We start from the raw sequence: 16,704 nt of genomic DNA on the forward strand, positions 1-16,704 counted from the left end.
AAACAGATCGTGAGATATCGGTTCTCAAAAATTGCCCGAATTGCTGGAGGAGTGCTTCTGAGCCCAACTTTGCACCTCTGATTAACATAGCAAAACACCTTCAAAAATCATGAAAATTTACCAACATGCATTCTTAACTTCATAAAACAAGACTGTGAAGTTTCATACAAAATCTCAAAACAGATCGTGAGATATCGGCTCTCAACAATTACCCGAACTGCTGAAGGAGTGCTTCTGAGCCCAACTTTGCACCTCTGATTAACATACCAAAACACCTTCAAAAATCATGAAAATTTACAGACATTCATTCTTGACTTCATAAAACAAGACTGTGAAGTTCCATATAAAATCTCAAAACAGATCGTGAGATATCGGCTCTCAACAATTGCCCGAACTGCTGAAGGAGTGCTTCTCAGCCCAACTTTGCACGTCTGATTAACATTAATCCTTCTAACTTTTAAAATTATAAATTTCGTTTAATGTTACATATGATATATTTATCCTTCTAAAATTCAAAAAACTCTAATATTTATCCTTCTAAACCATTAATATTACATACTTCTCACCAAATTTGAAGTATCATATTTATCCTTCTAAAATATAGAAACTCTCCAATTTATTTACCTTTATATTGTCATTCAGTCATTCTAAATAAAGAAATCTCTCGTGTTCCGTTCTCTTTGCTCTCATGTAAATAATGGCTTTAACCATTAATGAAGCACTCCTTCAGCAGTTCGGGCAATTGTTGAGAGCCGATATGTCACGATCTGTTTTGAGATTTTGTATAAAACTTCACAGTCTTGTTTTATGAAGTTAAGAATGCATGTCGGTAAATTTTCATAATTTTTGAAGGTGTTTTGCTATGTTAATCAGAGGTGCAAAGTTGGGCTCAGAAACACTCCTTCAGCAGTTTGGGCAATTTTTGAGAACCGATATCTCACGATCTGTTTTGAGATTTTGTATGAAACTTTACAGTCTTATTCTATGAAGTAAAGAATGCATGTCGGTAAATTTTCATGATTTTTAAAGGTGCTTTGCTAGGTTAATCAGAGGTGCAAAGTTGGGCTCAGAAGCACTCCTTCAGTAGTTTGGGCAATTTTTGAGAACCGATATCTCACGATCTGTTTTGAGATTTTTTATGAAACTTTACAGTCTTATTCTATAAAGTAAAAAATTAATGTCGGTAAATTTTCATGATTTTTGAAGGTGTTTTGCTATGTTAATCAGAGGTGCAAAGTTGGGCTCAGAAGCACTCCTCCAGCAATTCGGGTAATTTTTGAGAACCGATATCTCACGATCTGTTTTGAGATTTTGTATTAAAACTTTACAGTCTTATTCTATGAAGTCAAGAATGCATGTCGGTAAATTTTCATGATTTTTTAAGGTGTTTTGATTTGTTAACCAGAGGTGCAAAGTTGGGTAAAAAAAACAATATTTTCTTTCTCCAAACTCTAAAAAAAAAAAAAATTATTTAAAAATCCGGGCCGCGGAAAATATCCGCGCCCAGAATAAAAAATTTAAAAAAAAAAAAAAAAAAATTTCGGAGCGCGAATTTTTTCCGAGGTCCGGAATAAAAATTCTGGGTCGTGGAAAAAATCCGCGATTTGGGTATTTTTAAAATTTCAGTTCAGATCTGGTTATTTTTATTAAATTAATTTTTTTAATGGGTATTTTTAAAAAAATCGGCCTTACGCACTTTTTGCCCACTTATTTTAAGAAAAAAAAATATAATATTACATTGTGAGTCATAATAGCCCTATATTGAATTCCAAAACATTATGACGTGATATTTAATGTATATTTTGACAATTAATTCGCACTTTATTACATTGCTGATTTTTTGAACGATAACTTTGCATATTTTGAAAAATAAGCTGATGGGTTTTGAGTTGTCGTATTTATGATGTAAATTAAAGAGAATTTGTTATAAACTAAATTCTAGGTGATATATAATATAATACATTATTTTTATTTCAAGTTTGGATATTAAGAAACATAAATATTTAAAATATATGAAATTTTTATTCAAAAGAATTATATAGAAAAGACATATTTAATATAAAAATTGATACAAGAAAAACGTACTTCTTCCTAAACTAATAATTATGTTACAAATATTGCAAATAATAATAAAAGTAATTAAAGGATAATAGAAGAGAGAGATGAAATGGAATTGTATTTCCTTTAAATTAATTTCAATTTTTAGTACATGCTTGTATTTATAAAGCACTAAGCTACCCTGATTACATTGTAACATTGCACTAACAAATTGTTAATCTTTTAACAGAAACGCTCTAACTGACTTTGCTAATCCTAACTAACTATTACAAGTACTAATCACATTTATACACCTCCATCATCTATTAGTAATTTTTTTTTAATTTTTTTTTCATGTCATGTAAGAAAATCAGCAACATATTTGTTGGGTACTGCTCTAATGATAAAACTAGTTTTGCAATATAACATTTTTAGATTATATATATCAGAACAAAATTTGGTATTCTTATAAAACTGAAAATAAATATTTAAACTTTGGGCAAAATTTTAGAGTCTTGTAAATTATCAATGGAACGTTATCAAAGTAATTTAAGTTTTCTTAAATAACTTATATGTTTTTATCTTTTCTCATTCTTCAACTTTTTTTTTTTTTTGAAAGAAAAGCATATGTAATAATGTTTGCAAAGTTAAAAGTTAAGCTGAATATTTTTCGGAATCAGAAAATAATTAAAAGAAATTAGCTAACTTCTCTTTTCAATATTTCTTATTAAATATAACAATTACTTGGAAAGACATTATTTTGCCTTTTCAAAAGTTCTTTTATACTATTAAATCAATGAGTCATATATGTAATTAATTTAGGAATATGCTAGCATGCTATGCATAGCATAGAGCCCCTCCGTGCAACGCTTTGGATTTCGACTTTTCAAAATTCTAACGGTCGATCCGAACCGTTCATCTTGTTCTCCATATTAATATGTGTTTGGGGACCAAATTTTACATTTTTTGGAATTTTTTTTACTATTTCTTTAGATTTATTGAAAATCGATGTTTTCAGCAAATCTGGACCATAAAAAAACAGCGATTTTCAATAAATTTAAAGAAATAGTAAAAAAATTCCAAAAAATGTAAAATTTGGTTCCCAAACACATATTCATATGGAGAACAAGATGAACGGTTTGGATCGACCGTTAGGATTTTCAAAAGTCAAAATCCAAGGCGTTGTATGGAGGGACTCTATGCTATGCATAGCATGCTAGCATATTCCATTAATTTAAGGTACAACCGGATATATCATAGAGAAAACATGTAAGAACATGCATGTGTAGGCTTACTTTATAGTCACACACTAATTAAGTAGGAAGACTAGCAAATTTAGTTTTTTTTTTTTTTTTTCCTTTGATACGAAAAATTAATAAAAAGACAAGGGTCTTATTTAGAATGCATTCGGTAGCATATGGATCGAAGTGCTACCAGTTTAAATTTAAAATTTTAAAATTCAAAAAGTCGATCTGAACCGTTAGATGTGATCTCTATATTAAAATGTGTTTGGAGACCAAATTTTATATTTTTCTGAATTTTGTTATTATTTATTAAGCCACTTTGAAAATCGCTGATTCAACGGTGGCTTCTAATTTTACTATTTTGTTAAGTCACCGTTGGATCAGTAATTTTTAAAGTGCCTTAATAAATAGTAACAAAATTCAGAAAAATATAAAATTTGGTCTCCAAGCACATTTCAATATAGAGATCACATCTAACGATTCAGGTCAACTTTTTGAATTTTGAAATTTAAAAATTAAATCAGTAACACTTCGGTCCATATCCTACCGAATGCATATTAACATTTAGCACTTCGCTCTCTGCTTCTCTCCTTTTTTTTTCTTTTTTTTTTCTTTCATTTCTCTTGTGTTTGTCGCTCGTTTACTAGCGAACAGAACACGTGTGGGCCCCAAGAGGCACGTGGCCATAAGATGTCCTCCTTTCTGATTAAATGCGGCGGTAAGTTCCCATGTTTACAAAAAGGAAAATATTGTTATATAACTGATGGCTCTCATTCTTACCCGCGACACGTTTGGTTACACATTTCAGATAATTAAAGATTTCAGCTAGAGTAATTGAAGAAAATCGAAGCAGAACTGGAGAATTTTTTTATAAACCATAATTAAAAAAATAATTTTAGAAAAACATGATTAATTTTTTTTTTTAAAAACCATAAAAACTGAAATATTTTTTATTGACTAATTTGAGCAGGATTTAAAATTATCTCGGTATTTAACTATATTTATTTGATAATTCTGAAATATTTAGTCATCAATATAATATTGGGTACACACTTAGATTTTTTTTTATAAATATAAAAAGTTTCAAAAAATTATCATAAAATCAAAATATTAATTCATTTATACATCATGATCTTCTAAAATTCGAACGTAAATATAAAGTCCTAACAACTGAGCTCATATTCAATTCGATTTTTTATTAATTCAAAACTCGATATATCACTTGAATTTTAACTCTAGCTTGATTCAATTCGACTTATAATTAAATTAAGTTAAAAATTGAAACCACAGGACAAAATGAAAATGCCTCTATTTATAGTATACAACAATGAGAGCATAAATGGGCATTTGATCCGAAACAATTTCTTACCATAAATAATCATATATTTTCCATAAAATTCAATTCAATTCAATTTAATGCATCCTATAGTAAAATTGATGAGTTCTCCTAAGCAAATATTTTGTGATAAATTATTGATATACTAGAATACTATATAATGCACCAAAAAAAGAGAAATTTTGGAAGGTAATAATTGCTGGATTCTGATATATATTTTATTGCAAGAAGCTGCTGGAATTAAACTAGTTTAAAATCATCTGAAGTTCATAAAATTGCTGGATGCAATGAGCCTAATGTTGAAGCAGAAAATGCATGGTCCGTGTATGTGTGTACACGGACCATGTACCCGGCCGCCAGACCAAATATGGAAGGCCGCAGCTGGGATCCGTTTGAGATTTATGTTATGTTTTTATTTTGTTTCTTATTTTAGAAGATTGTAATCACCATTGGAAAAAATAGAATCAGGATCGGTTATATACAGATATCAGTATCGGTTCACAACCGATTCTGATCAGGGCGATACAGATATCAAACAAATCTGTATCGGTTGTTACAACCGATCCTAATAGTTACTATCTGCATCGGTTGTACTTAACAACCGATACAAATGTATATTGTAAATTAGATTTTTTAAAATTCAGAAAAAAATTATCAGGATCGGTTGTACTGTACAACCGATCCAGATGTATATTTCAAATTAGATTTTTTTAAATTCAGAAAATAACTATCAGGATCGGTTCTTACGTAAGAACCGATCCTGATAATTTATTGAATTTTTAAAAAATATTTTTTATTAAATGGTCAGCTTCCATATTTATTTAGCTGGCCAAAATTTCAAATTATCACAAATCCTAAATTATCAATAAAACGTATCCTAAATTAATTTTCAATAAAACACATCCTAAATTAATTATCAATAAAACACATCATAAATTAATTATATATCATACACATCCTAACTTATTACAAAAAATTCATGTTCCTAACTTCTTCTCGACTTAATTTCTTTTAGCAAAACTTGGGCCCACATTTGGCGAAAGTCGGCCAAGCGTTGTACCGTATATTTAGCGGGATTATCCTGCATTTTTAGAATTTGTGAAGAGCATATATATACAATTAAATTGTGTATTTTATTATATTTGAAGCAACAATGCTTATTTTTGAAAAATTTATAAATGCATATATACCTTCAATTGCGGAAAAACATCGAGACAGTGCTTTATTATGTCTTGCATGAGCAACATGGTATAATATGCACATTCCCAGCCAGCTGGTTGTTGTGGGCACTATATAACAAGTTTCAAAAAAATAAAATGTTTGTATTACGAGCATACAAATGACTTATATGTATATTCACAAATGTGTGCATCTAGGTCATTATAATCATATCGCAATAGGAACTATTACCTTGCAATCGTTACGAACTGTTAAAGAAGCACCCATTTCCCTCATGAAGACGTTGTTGAAATATGAAAACATTGAACAATCAGTACTTACGAGACATTTTTGAAATGATAATATAATAATAAAATCATTAGTATTCTAAACAAAACGTAAAATTTAGGAAAGACACTTACTCCTCGATAGCAACACTGATCATCAGCATTCTTTTACACTTCTTATCGGAATCGTACACGTACAATGAACGTTCTCTTGGCATAAGCACGACCAATATCCAATGATTTCTGCATTTTAGGTTTGTAGCATGTCATATTATTCAATTTATATGAATTGAAAGAAATATAATAAAATTAGAATATATATATATATAACACTAAAATTAGAATATATATATAAATGCACAATAGAACCGGCCAACTGCTATGCTTGCTGCTCATGCTACTGTGCGGATTTATTTCATCTGCACTCAGCCCAAGCTTTAGATTTCTAGGGTCACGTCCGAATTCAGAAAACTCTCTGTCAATATTCCTCCACTGAGGAGAATCAGCGGGGTGCCGTAATTTCCCGTCTTTCTTCCGATTTTCGGCATGCCAACGCACTAATTTCGCATCTTTAGCATTTGAGAACAAACGTTTGAATCTCGGTTTTACGGGGAGGTACCACAATGCTTTTGCAGGAGGTCCTTTATTCGGTTTACAATCATCACTTTTATCACTGGCAATCTGCTTTGGTTTGTAACGTGATGCACCATATTTTGGACACTCGTGAAGGTCTTCATACTCATTTCGATATAATATACAATCATTTGGGCACGCGTGTATTCTTTGAACTTCCAAATCCACTGGGCACAATATTTTCTTCGCTTCGTAAACATTGGGTGGTATCTCGTTTCCTTCCGGAAGCATTTCTTTTAAAGTTTGTAATAGCTCAGTAAAACTTCTATCACTCCAACCGTTAGATGCTTTAAGGTTATACAATTTTAATACACCTTTCAATTTTGAAAATTTAGAACAACCAGGATACAATTCCTTATTAGAATCTTCGTACAAATTCTCAAACAAACAATACTGCTTATCATTATCAAAATCCTCTTCTATATCACGTAACATTTGATCAAAATTATCACATTTATCTACCACTATATCATCATTTTCTTCGGTATGATACTCTTGTTGCTCAGTACGACTACCTACGTCGGTTTCCAATCCCCGTAAGTCATTCCCCTCATCTCCAACGGTATGGTATTGCTGATGCTCAGTACCAGTACCTATGTCGGTTGGAAAACTCTCACCATGCCATATCCAACACTTATATCCTTGCTTGAATCCACGACGGATTAAATGGCTCCTCACTTGGTTCGGGTTGGATAATTTTTGACCATTGTTTCAATCACGACAAGGACACGACATCATTGTACTCCCCTTATTCGCCATATCTTCCATAGCAACTCTGATAAATTCCTCGACACCTGTCGTATATTCATCCGATAGACATGATGTTTCGTACATCCAACTGCGGTCCATCTGCAATTATAGTAGAACACAATTAATTTAGAACAAGCTTGGGGTACTAAATTCTATTCACAATAGGGCTTACATGGGGCCTGGTTACCATCCTATCCCACTCTTTGAATACTTCGTCTCAGTAGTGACCACGTCTCAGTAGTGACCACATTACTAATTAGAAAAATCAATATAAAACATTATTTATTTGTTGAAATAAAATCATGTTATTGACTATGTTTTATTTTTAGAGAAATGTTGTCAAAGATACATAACAACAACGTTTCTTCTAGTACATATAAACAAATCATTGCGGATATAATTTACGGAAACAAAAAAATGTAAAATATACTAAACTTTTCTTTCTGTGTAAAATTTGGACTATTCAAAATTCTTTATGCACGAATCTCAAAACACATTAATAACATGTCTCCTCCAATTCAAATAGGCACCGAAAAGAAATTGACTCGGCTTTGAATCAACCCAAAAGTTTGAGATATCTCTGAGGATACGGACTCTGCATGGTACTAGTCGACATTACAATTAATTTGCCTCTTTTTATACCAAATTGCACAAAATAAAAATAAAAAGAGAACTTTGTTAGGACTTCTGCTCTCTAACGCGTCTCTCTACTTTTGTACTAAGTGTAGGGTGAAAAGTTACGATTAGATCCAACACCTTTCTAATTTTTAAGAAGTAGAGGACCTGAACTATCAGTATCTCCAATTTATCAACACACCTCTTGGATAACAAACAAACGGGATACAACAATCACGTGTAAATATCGGGCTCAAAATGATGGAGCAGGAACACCGTTTCATTTGCTGGTAGTTAGATGTCTTCATTTTTTTTTAATTATGTGACTTTAGCTTTTAAGTAGTTTGCTAGTAATTGTCGTTTAGAATTTTTTTCTTTTATCGCAATGTAATCTTATTAGACTCTTTAATTAATATACTACACCTATGGGTTTCCCATGAAAAAAAGATTGATTTTTGATTTAAAGTTTTTTATCCACTGTTTGTTGTTATCGTGTATACATAATGCTTGAACATATATTTTGAATGTTAAAATAGCAAAAATTTCAGAGATTGACATGTAACTTTCGTATAAATTTCAGTTTCTATTTTGGCTCTTTTCTGGCTCTTGATGCCTAGTACTTCTCTTGAAAAACCCATTTATAAATTTCAAATGAGGGTACCAGTGAGTATAGTGGTACTGGTACCACTAGTACTAATGGGCCTATATACATGCTGCTATATTGAGTTTTGCATCATCTTTTTGTATTTTTGTGAATTGCATAGTTGTAATAATGCAAGTTCTGAGTTGTGAGTTTAAACCTTGCAACAGTATACTTTGTTGTGAATAATTTTTTAGAATTTTGTGTTTATTATGAGATACTGACATACTGCTAATTATATTCAATAAAGCAAAACCAACTAGGAGGATATACTAGTCATTTTAGATTAAATATAAATGGAATAAAAAATTTGCAGCTAGTCTCTCCTCTTCCTCTGTGAACATTATTGGAGGAAGTAACTCTTTAAAAATTTTCCCTTCCTTCCCATCCCCTCCCTCTTCTTCCTTCCCATCCCCTCCCTCTTTTATATATTTACTAAAGCACAGTCTAAGGGACTTGCTCACCCAACAGGGATCTAATGGGGACTCGCTCATCCAAAGGAGACCCGAAGGGGACTCACTCACCTTAATCTTAGCATCACACCAGACAATAATAAAATAACTCTAATCTAATAATCTATCATCTCCTCTAATCTATGGACTTATTTATAATATAATGGAAACAAAAATGAGCTGTTACAAAATCTGGCAATATATTATTTTAAAACAACATGATTTTTCTTTAATGAATCATGATATTATTCTTTTAATGAGCCGTTGATTGACAGTATCATATTTCCTTTTTTTCTCTCATTAATTGGCTGCATCATTAGATCAAATTATAATTCGTTAACACTTAACCCAACACAAACACATCAATTTGTAATTTATGCAAATCTTATTAATTTGTCATATTTTGTGGAAATAAAAAAATATTAAGGTAACATAAGTTTTCTTCAATAACTCATATGTAATATGTAATATATCTCCAAAAGTTATGCTGTCATTATCATGCAAAGTTTCTCTGAATATATTTCAGAGTTTGAAAGTAAATTATTTAGGTAACTTTTTTCTCAACGTTTCTCAATTAATTAATGTAAGGTTTACCATTTTACCTAGAAAGAAATAAAGAGTATTTTGTCTCTTCAAAAACTCTGCTATACTATTAAACCAATGGATCATGTACTTAATGTGAGGTTCAACCACACATATATAGCATACAAAAAACATTTAAAAACATACATTTTTGGACTCATTTTACATCACACATTTATTGAGTGTGAAGACCCGCAATTTTTTTTTTCTTCACTTAATAAAATCATACACTTTTTGTCCTAAATTTTCCATCAGAGAGTCGTTTAAAGCTTCAGAATGAAACATTAATAACTAGACTAGGGTCTCTTATTTATTTATTATGTGCTCTATGATCATAGAAAAAATACGTTTTGATCAATATTTTGTACTAAAATGCTAACTATAATTACAAAAAATATATATAAAAAATGGACTTATTTTGCAGTTAAAGATGAGACATTGGATAACTGGACCTTATCATTAACGTTCATTGTTAAAGGACTGAAGAAATAGAAAAACGCCTGATAAAATAGAATAGCGTTCTTTTATTTGCAGCAACGTATACTATGAACAAAAGTTATATTTCTATTAAAGCCCAAATTATACTCATATTACCTACATAGCCCAAGTAACAGCCTAAATTTCCTCTGTAGTGGAGCCCAAATGACTAGATCTTCAACATCTTGTATCTTTGTTACTATTTCTGTTGATAGGCTACGAAATTTTTACCTTTTTTGTGTGTGCTACAAGTGATTCTAATCGTATGGTCGGAAAAAATTTGTTTTTTCAAAAAAAAAAAATCTTGGCCAATTTAACTGTTATAAGGCTAGATCTAGTAAAAAAATATGTAGTTTTGAGCTTTTTTTATTGTTATAAATTAATATATGTTTTTTACAGCAAATTTTAAAACAAAATCCGTGCAGAATCCTAACAGACTTTTGATACATTTTAAAATTCTTACACCACAATTCGATGCAGATTGGCCTCGGAAAGCCTAAAATAAATTACAAAACCCTAAGTATTTAAGATTTTTTTTTTTTTTTTTTTTTTTTTGAAAAAAGTGGTCATTGCCACCGATTTTCATTAGAAAATCCCAAGGGTGAAGATGGTACCAAGTTGGTACCAACCCACCTATGTTCTTACAGCAATCCTCATAGCTAGAATTAGAACAAAACACCACATAGAAATATAGTTTTGTAACAACAAAACAACAAAAACTAAAGGCAGTCATAATAAAAAACGCCGGTTCGAAGATCTTCAAATGAAGCCAGGTCCAATAGATCCTCATCATATAGTGTCATCTACTCTAGGTTATGAATACCTAAAGAAATAAGCTCACCATCCCCTAAAAAGCTAACATATCACCAACGAATCAACATATGCATAATAGTCCCTGTAAACAAAGAAATCTCAAAACAGTTCATCAAAGCCTCCATAAACCAGAAACCCGAACAGACAAGTATAGAACATCACAAAAGAGAACTTTAGCATAAAAGACCCTAAAATATTAGGTCACGGCTATTGTTAAGTTGCTTCCACTATATCCTGCACTAGTTGAGGAACCTTCTTCATCACTAGAAATGATCTCTATTCCATGCATAGGGGTTGAAACTTGTGTAGCCTCCATGGAAATGACCATTGTACGCCCTATCAGGTCCTTCAAATCACAAGGTAAAATTAGATTCAAATGACATGTAAGATCTGTTTTTTGGTTTAAAGCCCAAAATCTAGCCATAGTTAATATTTTTGAACCTATTGCATGCACATGCTGTATATTACCTTCTTTAAAAATAATCCTATTTCTATCCAACCATATATTCCATAAAACAGACCCTCAAATTATTTCAATAATATTTGGTTCTTTTAATGGAATACAGTAATCCATTTCCCACAGGGTATCTATAGTCATATAATCGAAAGAAAAGTTATTATACTTAGCTATCCAATTCCAAATCGATCGTGCAAAAGTGCAAGTCACAAACAAGTGGTCAATAGTTTCCTTTTGGGAACAATACACACATGTAGTATCACCTGTCCATCCTTGTTTACTTAATCGATCTTTAGTTAAGACACGCTTTTGTCTTACTAACCATAAGAAAATCTTGATTTTTAAAGGAATTTTAGCCTTCCAAATACTATTGTAAGTATTAACAGGGACTCCACCAAATTCTAAGAACTTATAAAGGGAATTAACAGTAAAGGTACCATGTGGATTCCACCTCCAAGAGATTTGGTCAGCAGTAAAGTTTAAACTAACAGAAGAAATACGGTTGACTAAGGCTATCCATTCAGTAAGGAGAGTTTCTGTTAATTGTCTAGCAAATTGAATATTTAATCTATTGTTTTGAAAAGATGCAGCAACCCTAATATTTTGGTCATAAGCAATTTCAAAGAGACTAGGGAAATCAACACTTAGCAATGTATCTCCACACCATGTATCTAACCAAAATCTTATTGATTCCCCATTACCAACAGGCCAACTACTACTTACCTGAATAATATGTCTAAATTTTAAGATATCATTCCATAAAGAAGATTTCACTCTTCTATCACCTGTATACGAATATTTTTCAATTATGAGCTCTTTCCATGTACCTGTTACCTTATTATCGTAAAACCTAAACAACCATTTAGCCAACAAGGAGATATTCATACGTTGGAGATCTAAGACCCCAAGACCTCCTTGGTTCTTACTTTTACAGACCTTATCCCAAGCAATTGGAGATGTTTTTTTCCTAACAGTGTTCCCTCCAAACCATAGAAATTTACGTCTTAATCTATCAATTTTATACCTGATCTTACTTGGCATTTTATAAAGAGATAGCCAGTATAACGGAATAGATGAAATAACTGAGTTGACCAAAGTAACTTTTCCCCCCATTGACATCAGCTTGCCTTTCCATGTTTGTAAACGTTTTTCTATTTTTTCAACTAAAGGCAACCATTCATTCTCGCTTAACTTTTTCCAATGCAAAGGTACACCTAGGTACATGATTGGTAGCTGCACTAATTTACATCCTAACAAGCTAGCTAGTTCTTGGCCCTCCACAGTGCTAATGTTTAAAGATACCATCTCACTCTTGTCAAAATTAATTTTCATACCCGAAAGATTTTCAAAGCATAATAATAACCACCTAAGAACAGTGATCATTTTTCTATCAGCTTTCAAGAAAAGTAAAGTGTCATCTGCGAAATGTAAATTCAATATATTTCTACAAGTAGAAAAATTTCCTAAACCTTGGATCAAACCTGATTGTTGAGCTCTCAATAATATTTTATTTAACGCATCAGCTACAAGGTTAAATAATAAAGGGGATAGCGGATCCCCTTGACGTAAACCCCTTTTACAATGAAAGTAAGCCCCTAATTCTCCATTTAAATTTATGCAAGATCTTCCACTCTCTAAGAATAAGGTAATCCAAGAAATAAACCTATCACCAAATCCTCGCAAATGTAAAACCTCCAACAAGAAATCCCAATGGACTCGGTCATATGCCTTTTCAAAATCCAGTTTAAATAACACACCTTGTTCTTTATGCACCCTAATTAACTTTATGTAAAACTTCGTTGGCCACTATAATATTATCCATTATCAATCTACCTTTGATAAATGCAGTTTGGGATGCATCAATTAGATCATCAATGCACAAAGAAAGCCTATCCGTTAAACATTTTGTAATAATTTTCATGCTACAATTTATTAAGCTTATTGGTCTAAAGTTTCTAACTTCATTGGCATTATCTTTCTTTGGGATTAAACAAATAGAAGCCATATTAATCCTTGCTAAATCCAATTGATTATTATAAAAAGCTACTACCAATTGCATAAAATCATGTTTGATATCCTCCCAAAAAGTTTGATAAAACAAGAAAGAGAACCCATCAGGGCCTGGTGCCTTTGATGGGTTACATGAAAAAACTGTTTTAGTAATCTCATCTAATGTAAAAGGTGCTTCTAAAGCCTGCTGTTGTTCATAAGTTAGTTTTTCTGAATCAGCCCACAATGGCTGAATCGACACTTTTCTATTTGTAGTAGTCCCTAACAAGTTCTTATAAAAACCTGTGATGTGATTCCTAATTAAATGAACATCCTGTACTAGAATTCCATCAATCATAAGTGCGAAAATAGAATTTTTCTTTTTTCGAATAGATGCTTGAATATGAAAAAACTTAGTATTAGTGTCCCCTTCTAGAAACCACTTTGTCTTAGCCCTACTTTGCCAATAAATCTCTTCATCCCTAAATATTTGTTTTAAATCTAATTGACAATCCTGCCACTCTTGTTGATCAACCATATCCAAAGAGTCTAATTCAGCTAAACGTTCATATCTATCTAGTTTATGTAATAGTTGAGTTTTAGTTTTCCGTTGAGTAGCCCTAAAATTATTATTCCATCCACGCAATTTCTGGAGCATAAACTGAAGTTTTAACCTCCAACTATTAGCTACATCATGTGTTAATGTATAAGAATTCCACCATTTAATAAGTAAGTCTGTAAAGCCCTCTTGATGTAACCAATCTTTTTCAAATCTAATATTTTTATTCCCAACAAACGAAACAGCCTGAGTGCTAACTATGATGGGATTATGGTCAGACTGAATTCGAGGTAAAGAATAAGCTCCTGAATTATGAAAATGAGAATTCCAACTAATAGAACATAAAAACCTGTCTAATAGTGCTTTAGAATTAGAAAAAATAGACCTTGCCCATGTAAAACTTCTATCATTCAAACCTAATTCCATTAATCCAAGATCAGCAATGCAAGTATTAAACCTATTACTCAACACATAGTTATACGTCTTTCCTACTTTTTCACTCCGTCGCCTAATTAGATTAAAATCCCCACAAATCATAACAGCATCAGGTCCTATAGAACAAATTTCCTTTATTTCCTTTAAAAAATTACCTCGTAGATGAGAAACAGTAGGACCATAAACAACAGAAAAAATCCACTCAAAAGAATCTATTTTATTTTTTAAAAGCACTGATACAGAAAAATCTTTTATCCAAATCGACTTTACTTCATATAAATCAGCATTAATACCTAATAAAATACCCCCGGAGCTACCCATCGACGGTTTATAATGCCAATTAGTAATAGTTGTACTTAAAGTACTGAAAAAACGAGAAGGATAAACTTCTAATTTAGTTTCTTGAATCCCAACAATATCTATTTTATTATGAAGGAGGACATCTTTTAAAATACGTTTAGCTACCGGATTACCTAATCCCCTAATATTCCAACTTAAAATTCTACTCATTAGGCAAACCAGATACACCCTCATAATTCTCTAGCATAACTCTAGAACTAATATTTACCACAGTTTCCCCTGCTGCTTTTTTGGCTGCTAGTAAGTCATCCATCACAAGGTCAAATCGTTCCTTATGAAGCCCTCGCAAATAGTTTATAACAATCAGTTTAGCATCATAACATTCTCCTAATTTAAACCCCGCAATCTCATATAACTGAATCAGCTCATCATCTGTAAAATCCACAAATGGGAAATCATCTAGAAAACTAACATTACCTGGACCAGCTGCTGGTTGTCGTCCACCCCTACCACGGCGACCACCTCGACCTCGCCCCCTGCGTTGACGACATGCTGTACCTGTCCACCCCTCAGGCGGGTACTATGGCGTGGCTCCTCCGGTATTGCTAGCGGGCCCTCTGTAACATCTGGTTGAGCAGGAACCACTTTCTGAATTTCTGAACCTGCTGGTAACTCATTCGCCACCCCTGGATTTACTAAAGCAAGATCCAATGAAGTTGCACCAAACTCTTTAGCCGACCCTTTCCCATCAGCATTCCCCTTATCCCCTTGTTGCTCAGTCTGACTCAGGTCCTCAAGCTGATCGCCTGAATTAGCAGCAGCACTCATCCCAATCATCTCCTTATCACCAATAGCCTCCTTCTCACAAGTGAGCTTATCTATCAGCTGTGTACTATGCCTTGACTCCGACTGAATTGGTGGTGGCACCACTGTAAATTGCATAGAGACCCCTTTGCTACTAACATCTTTCGATGATTCCCCAATCTGCTCACCTGACTTATCACCATAAAACCCCTCTTCTCTTAAAGATGAGAATGGATTACTATCTAAAAGATCCTCATCTTCATCCTCCTCAACCTCCTTTCCCTCGTCACGCCAAATACCTTTACCTTTCCCCATCACTTCCTCAACCTTCCGTCGCTGACCTTCCTCAACCTGCTGCTCACCAATTACTAGCCCACGACCTGAACCCTGCCTCTCCTTAATCCCTTTAGAACTCTTAGCCTTGTTCTGAACCAAAGGTTCCTCCCAAAAAGGAGTCTCCCAAGTACGTCTTTCCTGCCAATAAGAAACTGATCTACCTAGATTCATAGCACCTCCCTTCTGTAATCTATCAATCTCAATAGTCAGAAAATAAAACCGATGTAGCTGATCATTGCCAACAAAGTGTAAAACCCGGGCCTTAGGAATGCTTGCTACATCCGGCACTCCTACTTTCAATCGAAGAACGGAAAAATCATAGTGCCCGCTAGAACGGGGATCGACATCAATCAAGAAACCCCCTAAATTATCAACTAACCTTCGAAACTCCATTCGAGACCATAGCTGTGGTGGAAAACCTCGGATATTGAGCCAGACTTGCACTGGTTCATATCCTCCATCATGTGAAAGAAAGTCGAACGGAGCCACCTCAAAAGCTACATCTCCCAACCAAAGCTGCCCTTTCGCCAGTACCTCAGATCTCCACTCGTCATTTGGTGGATCCAGCAGGTATAGGTTATCCCCTAAAAGGCGAGGTACCCACGCAAAGCCATTTGTCGGATGCTCCTTCACTAAATGTGATTGAATGAAATCCTTACCAAATGCCAAATCATCCTTGACCACAATCCCCCTCTTAATCACCTCATCAAAATCCCTAATCGCATTGTTAGGAAAGAATTTCATATTCGGAAATTTCATCGCTTCTCCAAGCACTTCCTGAGAAACAGATCGAGTCGCCG

The sequence above is a fragment of the Carex rostrata genome, chromosome 28, assembly GCF_964058835.1.
Source record: "Carex rostrata chromosome 28, lpCarRost1.2, whole genome shotgun sequence".
NCBI lineage: Eukaryota > Viridiplantae > Streptophyta > Magnoliopsida > Poales > Cyperaceae > Carex > Carex rostrata.